General features: G+C 35.3%; 1 long non-coding RNA gene across 3 annotated transcripts; it reads left to right on the top strand.

Moving 5' to 3' along the window:
- The first annotated feature begins 466 nt into the window (after positions 1 to 466).
- On the top strand, positions 467 to 2,579 carry LOC149987448 (uncharacterized). Of its 3 annotated transcripts, XR_016498253.1 has the most exons (4): positions 467 to 1,067; positions 1,148 to 1,630; positions 1,822 to 1,881; positions 2,137 to 2,579. It is a non-coding gene; the product is annotated as an uncharacterized LOC149987448 (long non-coding RNA). The 3 variants fall into 3 exon arrangements; XR_016498252.1 differs by having other exon boundaries at positions 467 to 1,630; XR_016498254.1 differs by having other exon boundaries at positions 467 to 1,630; positions 2,029 to 2,579.
- Positions 2,580 to 20,110: the final 17,531 nt, after the last annotated feature.

Below are 20,110 nucleotides of genomic sequence, written 5' to 3'. Positions count from 1 at the left end.
GCAATAAGTGGTGGTACAATTGATTGAACAACCAGTTGTCATTAAAAAAAAATATTTTTTTATATAATTTTTTAATTATATTTATTTATATAATCACAAAAAAAGTTTATATAATTTATATTTAGATAATATAAATTAATAGAAATAAATAAAAATAAATAACTTTGATAATATCTTATGAACAAGTTCTTTATAAGCTTTATAGAAACAACTTTGTGTTACAAATATATGTATTTATTCCAATAATTATTTATATGATTAGATAGAAGTAGGTAAAAATATATTAATTTCATAATATCTTCTAAAAAAGCTTTCTAAAAGCTTTATAGATGACTTTCTAATCTTTTTAAGTGAAACAAGAATGTATTAAATTTTCTTTTTTGAGATTTATGTCCTTGTCAATTTGAAAAGAGTGTTTATTTATTATTCTTTTTTTTCTTTTTTTTTAATTTTTAGAAATGAATAAATTATTCCACTTCTATTATTATATTTTAAAGGTTATAGACTATCCATCTTTAAATAAATAATTTAGTATTTTAACATTAATTTTTTTTTAAAGAGAGTAAATCATCCTTCATTGTAGAAATTTTCATTTCACATTAGAGATTGTAGATTACCCTCTTATAATTTGACTTGTGAATTTACTAAGTTATTTGAAATGAAAGAGAAAATTGGGAAAAATGTCCCCTGTTGACCCTAATTACTTGGCAGAACTTGGCTGCTTAAGTGTTCTTACTACCTGCAGCTTTATGCTTGTTTATGTGTTTATCTCTCACTTTCATGCCCACACCTCCAATTTAGCATTCTCTAGTTCATCAAAGGGTAGGTTAATTACTGGACTCGACTATCGTGTACTACATCTCACTACATGAGTTTTCTGCCGAATATTGCGTCATCTTAAACTCGCATTCTGCAGATTAGAATCTGATTTGTGTGTTAATACTTCGTACGAAAATGACATTATGCAGCTTACTACTTCTGACCCGCCAGCGGCTATTGCCATTATTTGAGATTCATGAACATGTTCTTTCTGATCTTCTCCTTCGGCAACCCTGCAAAGTGTAAAGGTTTGTGACCGGCATAAAACGGGTGGCATATTCTCTAACTATACTTTAATCTGTATAACTAATTCATTTACACTGTGCAGTCAGAATGGACGACATGAATCAGGAATTGGGGGAACGCTGGCATTTGTGTCTTCAAAGACCTTGGTGTGAAGGTATAAGAAATTATACGTCATTCTATGTTTATAGCTCTCTCGATTGATATCTAGTTCTCGCAGATTCACTTTCCAGCTGCAGATTAATTGCAACTCAAGACGTGTTCATCGGAATTAAAGATCATCATTTGTTGGGGTGCATCACAGCAATTGAATTCATATCCAGAAAGTGCTTCGCTAGTTTTGTTGAATAAAAACTTTCGATAAGTTGCGAAGAGAATCGTGCCCTCTATAGGGGAGTAACTCTCATCTTTACTCTTTAAATTGGTTCTATGGTTGCTCATTATTGACACACAATTAGTGTTTTCACAAACTGCATCTCAAATGTTTTGGGTGATTTGTGTAGCTAGCTTGAGGACACTGTCGACAACGACTATTGGTGAATCAACTGCTTCGACAACTCATAAGGAGGTTCTCCTATGTCTCCTTGACCCTTGAACAATGCTAAAAAGGATGCGTAATGTTCATTTTTATGTCGTAGATATTTTTAACGTGTGACTATCAATCAAATTTTAGGTCTTAATTTTGAGAAACGACACTCAAGCGGCATCAGGTCAAGAAAATGGCAGTTCTGTTAAGCGATTGTGTTAAGATGCTTGCAGGTCTTCAAAGTTGGAAGCAGTAATGGCACCTTCTTACTGAGTTCGAAGGAAACTCTCAAGGTGATTTTCTTTCTTGGTGAGGATTTTGCAAATCTTGAAACACATGCAATTTTCTTAAATGTTAAAAACAATGGTGATTGTCATCTTGCATGACAAGTTTTCCCGTTACCTTACTGTAGTTTGTTGTCCTTGCTTTCTTGCCTATAGGTGCATGCGAAGGTCTAATATGAACTGAGGCACACTTGAAGTTGTCTCTGACCTATTAGTGACGTGTACGAAGTACATACGTTCTTATTTGCTTGTTTGACGAGGTAGGTGAATCAGTTAATCAGGTGGACCAGAGAGCAGGAAAGGCACGCTTCAAAAAATTGCAGATAAATTCGGTTATGTGCATCTTGGTGCTGAAGACTTGCTCCGTGCAGAGATCCAGTTTGAGTCTGAATACGAATGAGTTGCGGAAGTCAAAATTTCAGAAAAAAATAAATTATTCAAACCATAACATTTTGACTTTCAGGTCTACTTAGACAAATTTCTCATCGATGGTTTCTCTCGAACTGAAGAGAATTTGTCAGTCTTTGGGCCGCTGGTGTCTTTCCCGCTACTTCACTGTCAACAGGGGACATTTTCCCCAATTTCGGTAGTTTTGTATTACTTGTTTTTTAATATGTGACAACCACCTGGGTAAGCATCTCAGCATGAATCCATTACAAGATTAGTCTTCTATCGGTATCCTGACATATGTTCTTTCATTATTTGAATATGATCGATGCATGGTTGTGTTATTTGCTTGTCCTGATTCATTATGCTTTCGACGACAGTGGATTCTGAGATAGTGGACCGAAGTCCATGTCAGTATGAAAAGGATACCTCTTATTTTGTATTTATGCAGACAGTTTTGAGAGCCTGGAGCCTACAATCTTGTGGCACTCAACGACGTTGACTCCAACATCACGCACTCCAAGTTTCTTTTGAAGACAATTTGCATTTAATTTTGCACAATGCATCCTTGCAACACCCCCACTTTCAGTAGGCCTCCTCATGATTTTACGGTGTGCACATCCTAAACACTGTCTACTCGGGGAGCTAAAGCACCATATCAGTAACAAGATGGAAGAATATATATACATATATATATATATATATATATATGTATATTGAAAACAAAGAAAGGGAACAGAAGTAAATATTTCTGAAAATAATTCACTTACCTCGATTGATAACAAGTCACTGAAATGGGAAGTGTAGATAACATCCACACCAACGTTGAGCCATATTTTTAACGGTTTTCCAATGTAAGCTTTTGGTGCAAACCCTCTTCCCTTTTTGTCACATCTGTGTGTGGCAACCTTGAATGTGGGGACGGGGACAAGCCAGTCGTTGTCTAGCTCTTTCTTCAACTTGATCATTCTCTCGTTTTTTCACTGCAATAGGCTTGTTCACATTCGTCTCCCATCCCTAACCTCTCGTGCGACACGGATCTACCTTTGTTTTGTCCATTAGGCCATCAATAGATCAAAAAAATTGCAAAAGGAATTCTATTATGTTACTTCAAAATGCGTCGAATATGCATTTAAAACATACGTCAAGGGGAAGTCGGTATTATCAAGCTGATCTCTCTGTAGACACGGAATATCTGACAGGGAAATTCAACACATCACCTTCAAACAACACACTGTTTTAGTAACCATCAACCCATCATTGCGGAGAGATTTACATTTGGAAGGTGTTAACATCATCCATCTGTCAATAGATTCACAAGTTTTCATGCGTTTTGAATACGGTGCACTTGTGTTCACTGTATTCTTGTATAAAATGGTGGTTAAGAATTTGGATTGTGTTCGTCTGGCCTACTGTGAGCATCCGATCGCTCTTTCGGTATGTTTGGTCTCGCCAGTTCTCTAATTCTGGGACCCCGTGTTCATGGATCTGTAATTCGTGTTGTCGAACCTTCACTTAATGGTGGTATTTTAGCCACATCATCCTGATTATTAATACAACCAGTTCATGAATGAGTGATTTCTTATCAAATCCATTTGAGAATTAGACTAGGATTCTCTTCAAAAGTGTCGGTGTTTGCGAGGCATAGGGGTGTTAGAGAAGCAGAAAGAAGCTGAGCTTAGGTTCGTGAGTATTCCATTCGATCGATCACATAACTTGCTCATCTTAGCCTTCGACCACAGAGTCTGGTTCAAGCTCACCTACAACCCAGTGTTCCGTGACAGTTAACTGCATCGCTTTTTCATCGCAGATGTTGCTAGGTTGGTGTCTTTATTCCTCGCTGATTGTCACTTTTCTTTTTGTCTCCACTGATGACAAAACGAACGGTTACTATCGGTGACCGACTTCGGGGCACCAACAGCTGACACAGTTGTTGCGATGCTGCAGAGAGCATGTCACTTTTCGCAGCACTATGAATATAGTGTTGTTCAAACTGCATGGAAATCCACATTTCTGTGGAGAAAACACGGTGAGCTTCGCGGACCATGTTCACGTGTAACTCTTCAGCAAGTGAAGACAGCAGCTCTTGTTAACATCTTGCTGTTCTATCTTGTGCAACTTGTTTCGGATGCATTCTGCACATTGTTGGCAAGAGTGGGTTGGCGACAGACATGCTGAAGACATCGTTGTCTTGGAGGATAGATCCTGCAGCTGCCAAGCTTATCTAAAAGGCAGTATTTACATGGAAAACCATGACAAAAGATATACCTAGTGTGTGGTGGAGGAAAGCCATAGCTACTAGTTGATGAAGCATTGGATTTCACTGCATGGAATGGCTTTCTAACCTGTGCATAGAAGACCCATTTCTGTGCGTAAGAAAAACAGTACTGTATACTGTACACATGTATGATAAAAGTACCAATAATATCCACTTGAGAAAGATTGGATGTGCAATGTTTCATGATTTTGTGTTTCCATGCAAAGTTATGTGAGTTGGGGATCAACAAACTGGTGTTGTGATTTTGCTGACAAGTGCATTGTGTCACCTTCTATCAAATCTTTCCTTTGTGCAACAATGAGATTGCACAGATCATATCAGCACATTTGCATGCCTGATGTTGGCACAGAGTACCATTATATATATAGATATATATATATATATATATGCATACTTGAACAATTTGAATACAAGTTATAAGTAAAACCAAACTTAAAACCTATAAAAACTTGGTTAATGCAAATTTTTTAGAATGTATATATATATATATATATATATATATTAAAAAAGTAATAACAAGTTCTCATGCTTATCAAGGACATTGTATTTGAAGATATTGATGAATATGCATGAGTAAACACATGTATTCATTGCAACATTCTCAAGAAGTGATAGATCCATATTGGTGGTTGACTTTGATCACAACAACACACAAAGTGTGCTTGTTTGTGTGGGATTTCCTTCACAATAGATTTGGCACAAACTTACTCAATTCTCATGAAGTACAAGAGGAGATTGCAATTTAGCAAGCAACGTTCCAACCTAGATTATGGGAAAAAATAAATGAAATAGAAGTTGAATTATTGTATTTTAAGCATACATGTATTTATTATTATTATTATTATTATTATTTAATACTACTAAAAATTCAACCAATTTGTAGAAATTTTATATAATTTTGGGGATAATTATTTATTTCAGAGTGTAAGAAAAATGTTAATATCTTGTCATAAATTAATACTCTCTAGAGTTGTTGGCTACTGCAGATTACCCTATGTCTAGACTAAGTTTTATTTTAGTTACACCTCCCACACAAGTAATTTTTCAGAGTTAACAATCTAAATTTTAAAAAAATTAAAAAATGTTATTATTGGAATATTGTACATGTTAATTATGAGAACAAATTAGATATTTTGGCCAAGGTACAAAACCTGGAGGAGAAATTTCTCTTCACTTCATCCTCGCATTTTTGCATCTATTAAATGATTGTTGAATTAGACATAGTTGGCATATGTGCAGATGAAAGAAATCCACTGCAAGTAGCCATGGTTGTGTGTTTGGACATTGGACTGTGAAAGTAAGAAAACAAAACAAAACAAAATAACAAACAAACACAGGGGGTCGTTGAATCCACCTTTGTGTGTCCCTCTTCAAACATGGACTTTGAATTGTGGGTACATTGTCATGGCCCAGTTTTGAATCTTACAAGCACATGTCATCTCAATGAAGGATACAGTCTTTCATGAAGGTGGGCCAGAAAGGGCATTGGAGGATGGGAACTTGGTGCCCATGCCACAATAGTGAAAACCCACTTTTGGCCATTAAATTGGTTTGCATTGAATCCCATGTCAAACACATTGTGTGCTCTTGGCTTGCTTAAACAATGCTTCACTATCAGCATATGGTATATGTTTTCATTCCAATCTCCTTTTAAATTGAATACAAAATGCATTACAAAAATACATTTTATTATGAACTTTAAAGTTGACCAACTTTGAGTCTGAAATGAGGTGATTTGAGGAATCTTTTGGGAATGTTTGATGTTCAAGTTTATAAAATATTACAAATAAGGAGGTGAATTTTATTTTTGTGCACTAAATGGAACAGAGTATATACATAATTTGAGAAGAATTTAATTATTGATTTCTTAAAGATTTGCTTCTTTTTCAAAAGAATGTGTATTAGACTTACTTTCAACATGAGATGATTTGACTAAATAAACTTGTGAATAGTATGAAAAACAATTGCATTTAATTTCAATATGAATCAAGACATGTTGAATCTAATGACACTCAGATATAATTCTTCTGTAGTCTTTGATTATCCCTATATTTTTAAGAAAGTATATTGCAAATTTAATTAAAAAGACCAAATTGTTTGAAGGTAGAAGAAAAGTGCTACAGATGGTATTTTTTACAAATGCGAAAAACATAGAATAGCTAATATTTATTCAAACTAATGTTCATGAGGATTGACAAAAACATTATTCAGAAGCAAGAAAGGTGAAAACAAATTCTCTTGTATTCATATTTACTGTAAAATGATTTAAGATATTACCTTAATAAAAATGTAAAATAAATAAATATATATATATATATATATATATACACATACATACATTTTCTCCAAAAAATAATATTAAAAATTATTCTAATTCTATTTTTCAAAGTAAGATTGTGCTAAATTCACCCATTGTGCTAATTTCTGCAAAAAACATACACTCTGTAATATCAAATAACATAAAAAATTAGAATTAAAATTTATCTTAATTTTTCAATTAAATACAAATATATAATGAACATATCAACAATTAACCCAAATGTATAATTTTAGAACTTTCTGAAATTACAATTCGAACAATAGTAAAAAGATTGCATATTTATACATTTGATTAATATTTTTAATCTACTTTTAAATTATTAAATTGAAAGAATTTTACTATTAATTATTTTATATGGAGTGTAATTATAAAATATAGACATTAAATTTTGTAAAAATTTAAACTCAAATTTTTACGTACTTCAAAAATTTGTTTAAATTGTCTATTATGTTCATCAAGTGATTTGTTTAATAAATCAATTCATCCTTAATAGATTAATTTTTATTAAAAAACTATTATTCCACATAAATAACATATGTTTACATGTAAGTAATATATACATATATATTGTTGAGGACCATATACAAGACAAGGATTAAAGATCAAGAAATGGAGTTAGCTTGACATTAAAATAACAACTCAATACAAGGCAAGAAGGTCCTAGGTAGACCACAAGAAGTGAGTTGTCGAGACTGAGGATCTTTTCAACCTCAACACCTATATATACTAGGTCCTTTGAGGCTTTTTGAGATGTTTCTATGAAGATGGAAACAAAGCAAGTCTAAGATCCTTCTTTGGCAACTTCCTAAATCATCCAAAGCCTCATAGAATCTTCTAGGATTTCCTATGACCTTCTAGAACTTTCTTAGAATCTACAAGAACCTTCTAGAACCTTTTTAGAATCCACTAGAACCTTCTAGAACCTTTTGGAGCCTTCTTAGATTTTATTAAAATCTTCTAGAACCTTTTGGAACCTTTTTTAGTTGTATGTCTGTGATATCACCTCTTCTTCTAGCTTTGAGGTCTTTGAGCAGCAATGTTGTAGCAAGTCAATATATGTGGAAGAAGTTGAAGATCTGTTGCATGGTGTCTACTATATATTTTAGTTATTTTTTGGAAGGTAAATGATTTATAGGCCTTTGTAGCTATCAATAGTGCCCCAAGCCTTCTACTTGTGACCAAGCATGAACTTTGGTATCTTTATTGTAGAATTGTTCTACAAACACTCTTTCTAGATATCCTTCATAGGCAGGTTCTATTTCAAATAAAATTATCAATGACCTATTATTAAGTATCTTTCAACATCTTCATAGTTTAGGTGGCTCTTCATGTTGGAGCCGTCTCCGCTATCATGATGTAATATGACTATATAGTGAAACTATAATCAAAATTGAATTTCTAATTAATATCTAATTATCTTCATTCAATAATGATTCAAGATATCTAAACATGGCTTTCATAAAAGCCTCTTAGGTTATTTATTTATCTTAATGCTTAGTAAGTTGAAGGTTAATTAATAATTTTATCTTCCAAGATATTGAAACTCTTTTATTACCTTAGAAAGGCCATAAATTGATTAAATTAGGTTAGAAGAGATAAATAATTAGTATAGTTGATACTAAGGTTAAGCTGAGGATATGATTCGACTAAAAACATCACTAGGATAGGTTAGATTGATACCTGGGGATCGACCATTTGTGAGTCAAGATTGAAATCAGACCTCTAGCCTCTAAAATGACTGCCTAGGACCAAATTCGAGAAGATTCAAACTTTGGAGGCTAAGATCAGTAAGTTTAGATTTTGAATTAGGATTTTGGTGAAAATCTTGAGTCATTTGGAGTTTTTATGGAGATATAGGTGCTCAAAGTAGAGGTATTGATTGAATACCTATTGTCACTCTTTTGGAGAAAACGCATGCACACAAAAAGCAACAGAGGATCAGCAACTAGGATTGAAGAGAATACTTTTTTGGCTATACTTTATGTATGTAGCTTGATAAATTCTAAGTCAAAACAAAAGAAATATTGGAAGTTGAAGTCAGTACTTGGAATCTAAGGAGTAGTAAGTGACTCGAATTACTAGTGGTTGCGTTTTGAGCTATATCTTATGCAATTTAATAAGATTTTGGCTAAAAATTTCCAAGAATGTGTATTTTCATGTTATTAAACTTTATACATGATTTTTTTGGTATTTGAATTTTGAGTTAGCGAGATGTGGTGAAATTAGCATACGGATGTCTGTAAAGGTAAAATGTACTAGACCTGCTACAGAACAGATAATATTTGGAATTGGTAACAAATTCATAATTGAATTTTTTGTGTGATAGAAATTAAGAGTATTATCTTATTCCTCAAAAAATTTGAACTCAATCCAATAGTTGGATTAAAAAATCTAAGTCTTGAAAATTTCTAATTTTGAAGAAGGTAATGTTATTGGTTATTGGTTACTGTTACTACTATTGGTTATTGTTATTGATTATTAGTAACTGTTACTACTCTTAATTATTATTACCAAAGCCAATTACCATCATTGATTATTGATTATTATTACTATTATTAGTTATTATTACTAATTATTGGTTATTATTACTACTATTGGCTATTATTACTGGTTATTGACAACTGTTACTACTATCGATTATTATTACTACTATTGGTTATTATTACAAAAGCTAATTATTATTGCTGGTTATTGATTACTATTACTACTATTGGTTATTGTTACAAAAGCTAATTATCGTTGTTGCTTATTGATTACTATTACTACTATTGATTACTGTTACTACTGTAGTTATTGTATTCATAGAATTTTGGTAAATTTTGATTTCTATAGATAAGTTGGTTGTTGAGTAAGAAGCCATTAAACCACAAATAAGCTCTCTACAGCTAGATACCTAGTGTATCCCCAGATAGAAAAACACATTCTATGACATCACGAGTTACTTGGTTGAAATGGTATGATCAATGAGGCATCTATCTCTTGACTATTCATATTATATAAAGTAGATAAGACCAAAAGAATATGAACAAGCTATCATTGTGAACTTGAATTATTGATTTATAATGTTTTAAATATTTAAAAAAATTGCCTTGTTAGAGGTTGCCTTCTCCTCTTCTTTATGATGCCAAGAAGTAAGAATTTTCATGGTGAAGCCATCATATCAAGTTACTATTCTTCATTTTGCCACTTTTGGTCTAGATGGATGTTGTTGATAGAACCTATAAACCTTCATTTGTGCATTTACAAGGCTGCCATCTAATTCCCATTTGCGATTGTTGATATCATATCCATGCTAATGGACCAAATATTCAAGCCTTCTATGTCTTATCTTTGAATCTAATATCTCTTCTACCTCAAACTCAATATGATTATTGATTTCAATCATAGGATGTAGAGGTTTCTTTGACTTAGTATGTTTGATTCTTTATACTTTTTTAAAAGTGAAATATGAAAGATTGGATGAATCTTCATGGATGAAGGTAACTCCAAGCAATAAGTTACGTTATTAATTTATTTTTGAATCACAAAAAGTCCCAACTTTTGGTAGTCTAACTTATTACATGGCCTATTGATTTTTATATTGTGCCAAAGAAGCCATACTTTGTACCAACTTGAAATAGAAGATGTTCCTTCGTCAATTCATCCACTATTAGCTTATAATATTGTTGAGCCCTTTTTAGGTGAGTCTTTATGGTTGATTGAAATTTGGCCATCTTCATAGCAATTTCTTCTATTGCTCGATTTGCCAATTTTGAAGGTTCTATCATATCCAACTTTGGATGATGACCGTAGTTTGAATAGAATGGCGTTTGCTATGTAGATACATAGATTGTGTTGTTGTATGCAAACTTTGTCAACAACAAGTAGGAAGTCTAATCATCTTATTGATAGTTAATAGTGCATCTCAAATATTGCTCATAAATTTGATTGACCTGCTCTGTTTCGCTATTAGTTTGAGGGTGAAAGGTAGATGAAAGGTTGATATCAACCTTGAGAATCTTAAAGACTGCCTTCTAAAACCTTGATACAAATTGTGGCCCAGGATTTGATATAATGTCATTTGACAACCTGTGGTAACGATAGACATTTTCAAAAAAAAGTGTCTTGTTGTCTCTTCACTAGTAATTGACTTCTTTCAAGGTATAAAATGTGACATCTTGGTCAATTGATGAGCAACTACAAAAATAGTGTCAAATGAACTTGATAGTAAAAGATCTGTAATAAAATCCATAGAGATAGATGACCATGGTTGTCTTAGAATAGGAAAGAATTGAAGAAGTCTGTATGGCTAATGTCAAGGGTTCTTTCATCTTAAAAAAGTATCACATGATAGTACAAATTCCTTAACATCTTTCTACATTTTATGCCACCAATAATCTCTAGATAGAAATTCTAAGGTCTTCTTGAATCCAAAATGTCTGATTGCAGGGAAGTCATGACATGTTTGAAGAACACGCACGCTAGTTGGTCCTTCAAGAATAAAGAAACATTCTTCAAAGAACAAGAGGTTGTCTTTATACTTGAATTTAGAAGAGTCTCCAAGAAGATTATTAGCAAGTTACTTGATATTGAAAACAAGAGGGTCTGTGTTTGATGCTTTACAAACTTGATCAAGAAATGATAAATCCACAGGCATTGACACATTGGTTGCTCAAAAATAAAATTGTTCAGATTTTAACAAGATTGCTTGTTGTCGTATTACGTGGCATTTAGCTTGAGAATGCATTAAACACTTGGTTGTGGAAGATAAAAGAAAAATTATAACAACAAATAACCAGTAACAGTAATCTACTTTGATAATAGTAATCAATAGCAGTAATTAATAATCAATAATAGTCATGAATAACCAATAGGAGTAGCCAATAACTAATAGCAGTAGCCAATAATCAATAACAGTAGCCAATAACTAATAGCAATAATCCAAAACTAATAGCAATAACTAATATTTGGTAGCAATAGCCAATAATCAGTAGCAAAAACCAATATTGAGTAGCAATAGACAATAACTAGTAGCAAAAACCAATATCTAATAGCAACAACGAACATCCAGTAGTAATAATTAATATCCACTTATAATAATCAATATTCAATAGCAAAAATTAATATCCAATAGCAATAACCAATATTCAGTTGCAATAATCAATATCTAATAGCAATAACCAATATCTAGTAGCAATAATCAATATCTAGTAGCAACAACCAATATCTAGTAGCAACAACTAATATCCAGTAGCAATAATCAATATCCAATAGCAACAACCAATATCCAGTAGCAATAGCTAATAACTAGTAGCAAAAACCAATATCTAATAGCAATAGCCAATAACTAGTAGCAAAAACCAATATCCAATAGTAATAGCCAATAACTAATAGCAAAAACCAATATCTAATATCGATAACATATATTAAATAGCAATATCTAATATTCAGTATTGATAATTAATATCTAGTAGCAAAAACCAATATTCAATAGCAATAACCAATATCCAATAGTAATAATTAATATCCAGTAGCAATAATCAATATCCAATAGCAATAACCAATATCCAATAGCAATAACCAATATCCAATAGTAATATCCAATATCCAGTATCCAAATCGATATCCAATAGCAATAATCAATATCTAGTATCAATATCCAATATTTAATATTGAAATTGATATCCAGTAATGTGAAATAGGTAAATAAACTTTGTAGTAAGTTATTGGTTGGTTATTGATAACCTTGAGAATTAGACTGATGGTTAGGCAGTTTAGTTGATAATAGTAGGTTGTTAGTGGAATAAATGGTTAAGATTTCAAAAGATCATAACCTTTGGAATCTGCTGGCCGACGGATCATCTTTTTGGTAGGATAAAGAGGTTGAGGAAAGAGAGATCAGTGCCAGATTGTGATAGTCATAAGCTAGGGTAAGCTTGGTGCTACCTCTTTTTTGTTTCTTTGTTGTTGATGAATAATAGATAGTTTTTGAATACTAAGAAGTGAGTTTGGAGTACCAGACTATGAGAATTGTAAGCCGAGATATTGAATTCTGTGTGATGAATTGAGAAACTAAATACAATAGGTAAGCTAGAGATCAATAATTGAATATATATAAACCACAAAGAGAGTAAGTGAGAGATAAACGGATAAGAATATCAAAGTATTGTTGAATTGATAGTCGAATGGATTATGGATTGAATTAAGATAGAAGTAGTAAGCATAGGTGTTTTGTAGTTTGATAATTGATTTCAGATAGCCAGAGTATAGTCAATTGTAGCACTAATAGATCCAATTCATATAACCAATCTTTTCCCGTGTTCAAACCCACCTCTATTAGTTCAATTGCTTTGGTATATTGAAGCTTGAACACAACAAGAACAACATTTTGATGTCATTGCTGGAGAAATAATAATAATATGAAATGTTAGAAATTGATTGTATGGGAGATGGAATTATATGTTGAATGAGAATGTGACAAGAACCACTTTTGGGGTTATAAATATATGAGTTATAATTTAAAGCAGTATTGATTTTGTAAAGAAGAATAAAAGATTATGAGTGATAATTATGAAGGCAAGGATTATCAAAGAATTAATCGACAAGCGAAAGAAAGACATGAGCGATTACTCCAAAGAAATCTCCTATGGGAATGACAAAAAAGAATTGTAAGTCCAAGTAAAACCAAAAGAAGAAAAATTCAAATTCAAATAGCAAAGAAACCAATGATAACACCAATGGCCGCGGGAGTGCCAGAAGTACTAATTGCAGTACAAATGGAAGCAGTAGGAGATCGAACTACAAGTGTGGCACCATTACAAAGTACTTAAAAATACTATTTTTAATAACTTCAAGATATTATAAGCACAAAGTCTTTTGTTATTTGTTAGTTTTTATTTTTTATTTTATTTTATTTTTTATTTTTTATTTTATTTTATTTTTTATTTTTTATTTTATTTTATTTTATTTTATTTTATTTTTAATCCTAATTCTAGACAGCAAGCTTTAACAAGCTGTAATTCTCAATCTGATCGTCCGATTGTTGTAAATTTCTACCACTAGTATCTTTCCAAGTCTTCCAAATGCTCAAGAAGTTTCAATCCAATCTAACTTATAGGTTGCAAGAAAACGTAGTTAATCTACACCGATGTTTCTTGATCGCCGCCTAGAAGTCCTCGACTTATCATGCTAAGTCACCTTATTCCAGTCGGTAGATCTCCAAATATTACAGAAACTCTAAACAATCCCAATCTGCTAACTTTTGATACCTCTTTATACTAATGGTCAAATATCCTCTATCTGTTTTGTTAGATTAATACAACTTTCTGCATGCACTCGACATACTCAACTCTCTACACACCTCTAAATTTCAACCATAGAAGTTTTTTCAATTTCACAAAATAGTCAAGAGTATTAGCCATAATTTTATTACAAAAAAAACCCAAATCACCCATACAAATACTAACTTTCAACAACGATTGCCAAAGTTCTTTCAAATCCTATGAAATCTAATTCTACACCTTTTGAAGGAGCTTGAAGCTAGCTCTCCGATCCCAAAATCTTGATATCTAAATGCCCTTTTTCTTATCCTCTCCTCCCTTTTAACTCTGTGTGGTCCCCTTTTCTCTTGCCCTAGACTCCGAATTGGAACAACCGACGGCATCTCCCCAGAATTCCTGTTTCTAAGAGGATCTTTTCACGGAAAGGACGTTTCCTCCGAAACATCATAGAGAATGGAACAGCTTGAAATGGAACCAAAGCCTCCATATTCAGAAGCTCATTGAGTTGTCCAACCAAGTCAGGTCTCATACTGGGTAAGAGGTCCATACTAGGACTTGGATTGGATGTCCTTATATTTGGGTCAAATTGGCCCTTCATATCAGACCCACTTGAATATTGAATTGGTCCTTTCCTCTTTTTCTGACTCTTGGTAGGAACGGCTCGGATTCATTCTACCCAATTTATCAGAGAATCTTGAGGACCTTGATTTATCTCCTCAATTTTTCCTTGGCTTTAGATTTCTTGATCCCGTTTATTGAAATTGGACGGAACATTACATTGCTGATAAGTATACCTCGAGTACTTGCGATTCCTTCATATTAGCGCGTAATCATCACTGGCTTTGGGATTGAAACATTTACTAGCATAATGGCCAACCTGTCTGCAATGAAAACGACGAAGTGGTCTTCCTGCTGTCACGGATACGAAATACAGACAAGAAAACTAGACAAGAAGTTCAAGAAGAACTGGATTAATCAGATGAGTACAAGAACAACACCAGAAAGGTGAGCTAGAACTCCAAGAGATGTGTTGTCGAGACTGAAGAACCCTTCAGCCTCGACTCCTATATATACTACTGAATAGGAAGCTTCTCGAGCTACTTCCGCTAACTAGGACGCTTCTCCAACAACTTCTACTAATTAGGAAACTTCTCGAGCAACTTCCTAGAATCTATCAGAATATTCTAGAACCTTCTAAGAGAATCTTTAGTGAATATTCTAAGAATCTTCTAGAACATTCTAAAGGAATCTTTAGAGAATCTTTAGAGAATATTCTAGAAGAATATTCGAAGAATCTTCCAATGTATGTCCATGACATCACCTCCTCTTCTAACTTCGAGGTCTCCGAGAAGCAATGTTGTTATCAGTCAATACCAACGCAAGAAAATGAAAATCTGTCGCATCACATCCGCTATGAATTCCAATTGTTGTTCGCGAGGCAAATGATTCATCGATCCTTGGAGCCAATGGTAGTGACCAACACCTTCAACTTCTAACCAAGCGTGGACTTCTGTGTCTTCATTGTGAAACTGTCCTCCAAACACACCTTCTGGCTGACCGTCGTAGGCAGGCTCGACCTCAAATACAATTACTAGCGATCTGTTGCTCGGTATCCTCCGACGTCATCGTGGTGCAAGCGGTTCTTCATCTCGCGGTCGTCTTCGTGAGCTAGTCGCTTGAGATGACATAACAAGTGTAGTATCTTGACTATCCATGTCTAAAGGCTAAAATGATGAGAGCAAACTATAGTTGTTAACAAAGTTCTACACTATCGAACTATGGGTTTTGGAGGTGCCTTCCTCCCTTTTTATGCTACTTAATGAGCAAGCTTTAGCAAGAAGCTATCATTGAATTGGCTTAGGTTTATGAGGATATCGTTGATGAAATTCTTGTACCTTTTTTGGCGCATTGGCAAAATTTTCGACACGCTCCCACGTTCGTTCATTGATGTCGTATCCACTCCAATGCACTAAATACTCCAATTTTCTCCTATTACGCCGTGAATCTAGTACCTTTTCCACCTCGTATTCCTCATGGTTTTCAATTTCGATACTTGGTGGCGGACTTTGTACTCTTTGGGAAAAAGCTGACTCTCGATAAGGTTCCAACAGAGACACGTCAAAGACTGGATGTACCTTCATAGTAGCTGGTAACTCCAGACGATATGCCACCGGATTGATCTGCTTCCCGATAACAAATGGCCCTAATCTCCAATAGTCCAATTTGTCACATGGCCGCTTGGTCTTGATATTCCGTCGAAGAAGCCATACTTTACTTCCAACTTTAAAAGTAGGCGCCTCATTTCGATATTTATCTGCAGATGCCTTGTAATTCTCTTGGGCAGATTGCAATTGAAGCTTCAACGTCGCTTGAAGCTCCGATAGTTGCTTCACAAATCCTTCAGCTGCTGGGTTGTTATTTGTTGAAGAACTCAATAAATCGAGCTTGGGGTGGTATCCGTAGTTGGAGAAGAATGGTGTTTGTTGAGTTGACGCATGAAGAGTGTTGTTGTATGCGAACTCAGCAAGCGGTAGATATGCAGTCCAATCATCTTGTTGATAGTTGATGCTGCATCGTAAATATTGCTCCAAAACTTGATTCACCCGCTCCGTTTGACCGTCAGTTTGAGGATGAAAAGCCGAAGAGAGCTTAATATCCACCTTCAATATCTCAAAGAGGGACCTCCAAAACTTGGATACAAACTGAGTACCTCGATCCGACACGATATCATCTGGTAGGCCATGATAACGATATATGTTATCAAGAAAGAGTCTTGCGGTGTCTTCACTTGACGATGTTTTCTTGCAAGGCACGAAATGCGCCATCTTTGTAAATCGATCCACCACAACAAAGATGCTGTCAAATGAATTCGATGGCGGTAGGTCCGTAATGAAGTCCATAGAAACTGAAGACCATGGTCGGTGCTGAATAGGCAATGGCTGGAGAAGTCCATATGGATGATGTCGAGGGATCTTGGATCTTGAACAAACATCACAAGAAAGGACAAATTCCTTCACATCCTTCCACATTTGGGGCCACCAAAAATCTCGTGAAATGAGCTCCAAAGTCTTGTTGAATCCAAAATGTCCTGCAGCTGGAAAGTCGTGGCGAGATTGAAGTACTCGGAGTCGAGTTGGTCCTTTTGGGATATACAACCGCTCCTCAAAATACAGAAGATCTCCCTCCACCTTAAACTTGTCATTATCGACACGTTGTTTGATGTCAAGAGTTATAGAATCCTCAATGGTCGCAGTACGTACCTCGCTGAGGAAGCCGTCATCGATAGTTGCAACAGTAGCAAAAATCCTGAATTTTTCTGGTTTCAATAATGTTGTACATTGTTGATCAAACGCTGCTTCCCCAGCCTTTGGCGCAAGATACGATCTCCTCGATAATGCGTCAGATAATCCTTGCTGTTTTCCAGGGCGGTAGGTGATAATAAAGTCAAATCGTGATAGAGACATATTCCATCGAGCTTGACGACGATTCAAAATTCGAGCTGTCATGAAGTACTCCAAATTCTTGTGGTCCGTATAAACAGTCACTGGATGTGCAGCTCCTTCGAGGAAGTGACGCCACTCTTGGAAGGCATCCACTATAGCAAGCAGCTCTTTGTCGTGGATCTCGTAGTTGATCTCAGCAGCAGAGAACTTCCGTGAATAGAACGCAACTGGGTGAAGCTTCTTGTCTATGCCCATCTGTGAAAGCACAGCTCCCAAAGCAAAATCTGAAGCATCGGTCTCTAAATAGAAAGCCTTTGCAAAGTCAGGGTGTACCAAGATTGGAGCCGTAGTGAATGCCGTCTTGAGATCTTGAAATGCTTTTGCTGCTTGTGATCCCCATTCGAGCTTGTCTTTGCTTGTTAGACGCGTGAGTGGTGCAGCAACTTGAGAATAATTCTTGATGAAGATCCGATAGAAGTTAGCAAATCCAAGAAAACACTGAACATCTCTAACCGTCTTCGGAACTTTCCAAGATATAATTGCTTCTACCTTTTTTGGATCCATCTTCAAGCCCTCTGTAGTCGCAATGAAGCCCAAAAATTCCATCTCATTCTGGTGAAATTGACACTTCTCCAACTTGACGTAGAGTCCTCATTCGCATAGTTTTTCAAGAACCAAACAAACGTGCTTCTCATGTTCTTCTTCATTCTTGGAAAATATCAAAATATCATCTAGATAGATGACAACAAAGTCATCGAGGTACTCCCGAAAGATGTTGTTCATCATATGCTGAAAGATCGCTGGAGCATTGGTAAGACCAAAAGGCATGACATTGTACTCAAAATGGCCATACCTTGTACGAAAGGCTGTCTTCCATTCATCTCCTTCTTTGATTCACACAAGGTTGTAGGCTCCTCTTAAATCAATCTTTGTAAAAATCCTTGCACGTCCAAGTTGATCTAAGAGGCCGGAGATCAAAGGTAAGGGATAGCGATTTTTCTTGGTCACCTTGTTGAGTCCTCGGTAGTCCACGCACATCCGCAGTGAGCCATCCTTTTTCTTCACGAATAGGATTGGTGCTCCAGCTGGCGACTTTGAATGTCGAATAAAATTCTTGGCTAGATTCTCATCGATGTACTTCCGCAATTCTGCCAACTCCGTCTGCGATAGGTTGTATATTGGACCAAAAGGTGGTTGCGCTCCTTCCTCCAAGTCTATGGCGCAATCATATGGTCAATGTTCTGGCAGTATATCGGCGTTTTTCTTCTGAAACACGTCTTCAAAATCCCTATATTGCTCTGGTATATTCGATGTTGAGATATTCTCGCCGCTAGTTGGAGCTGCATAAATGACAAATGGTGCGCCTTCCTTGGACGATCTTAGGAACGCTCTCGCTCCAATAAACATGGATTTCTTCATGTAGGTTCTATCAACAGGTTTATTATTATTTTTTTCAGGAAATGTTATCCTTCGTAGCCTCCAATCAATGGACGGATTATGATCTTCTAACCAAGAAAGACCAAGGATAACAGGGCTTGATGGGGTTCTAATAATATTAAAAACAACGTGACTACTATGGTCCTTAAACACCACTTCTATAGGTTCTGATTCATGGGTAACGTTGCCTGACAATAAGGGTCGTCCATCTATCACCTCTACGTGAACAGGTTTGGACTTCTGTACTAAACGGATCTTGTGGCGTTTAGCAAACTCTTCATCTAAAAAACAAGTAGATGCCCCCGAATCCAATAAAGCTAAAGTTTTTTGTTTTTGAGGGCCTAAAAACAAAGGAATTGTAAAACAACGGGCAGGTTGGACAGAGAAGGAGGAACCTGATTGTTGTCGTGATATTAGATTGTCCAGTCGCATGGTTCCTACTGTAGCTGGGCGTCGTCGTTTTCCGGAATCATCGCACTTCTAGTCTTGACAAGGTGCCAATTTTGCTTCTTTGGGCAATTTCCAACCTTGTGACCTTCTTCTCCACAGTACAAACATAACCCTTCCTCCATACGCCGTTTCTTCTCTGTTGGAGTAAGAGATCGGACACGCGCCATGTCGATTTGCATGTTTGTTGCCTCCGAATGTGAGTTTAAGCTATTTGCAGACATAGTCACGTCGTAACGAGTCATTTGGTGTCTTGGACGTTGGTCTTGGCGACGCTGGAATAGGCGGTTGTCACACTTTACAGCTTGGCTAATAGCTTCGTTGAGCGTTTGAGGATCAGGAAGAGATAACAGCAAGTCCTTCACATCATCCTTCAAGCCCCAATAAAACTGACTCACCAACGCCTCTTCACTTCAATTAATGTCACTTGCCAATTGTCTGAAATCCGAGGCATAGACTGATGCAGAGCGTGTTCCTTGTCGTAGCGATCGGATCTTTGTTGTAGCCCATCGAACTTTATCATGCTCGCCAAATGCTTCTGCAAACGCTTCCAAGAACGTTTCAAAGTTGCTCAGGATTGGCGATCGCTTCTCGAATAAGGGAGTAAACCAAGACAGAGCTTGTGCTGTAAGCAAGGTTCCAACAAGCCCAACATGCGCTTCCTCCG

This window comes from Physcomitrium patens, chromosome 18, assembly GCF_059467195.1.
Source record: "Physcomitrium patens ecotype Gransden chromosome 18, ASM5946719v1, whole genome shotgun sequence".
NCBI lineage: Eukaryota > Viridiplantae > Streptophyta > Bryopsida > Funariales > Funariaceae > Physcomitrium > Physcomitrium patens.
The sequence above is the reverse complement of the archived record's forward strand: the minus strand, read 5'-3'. Positions and strand labels throughout refer to the sequence as shown.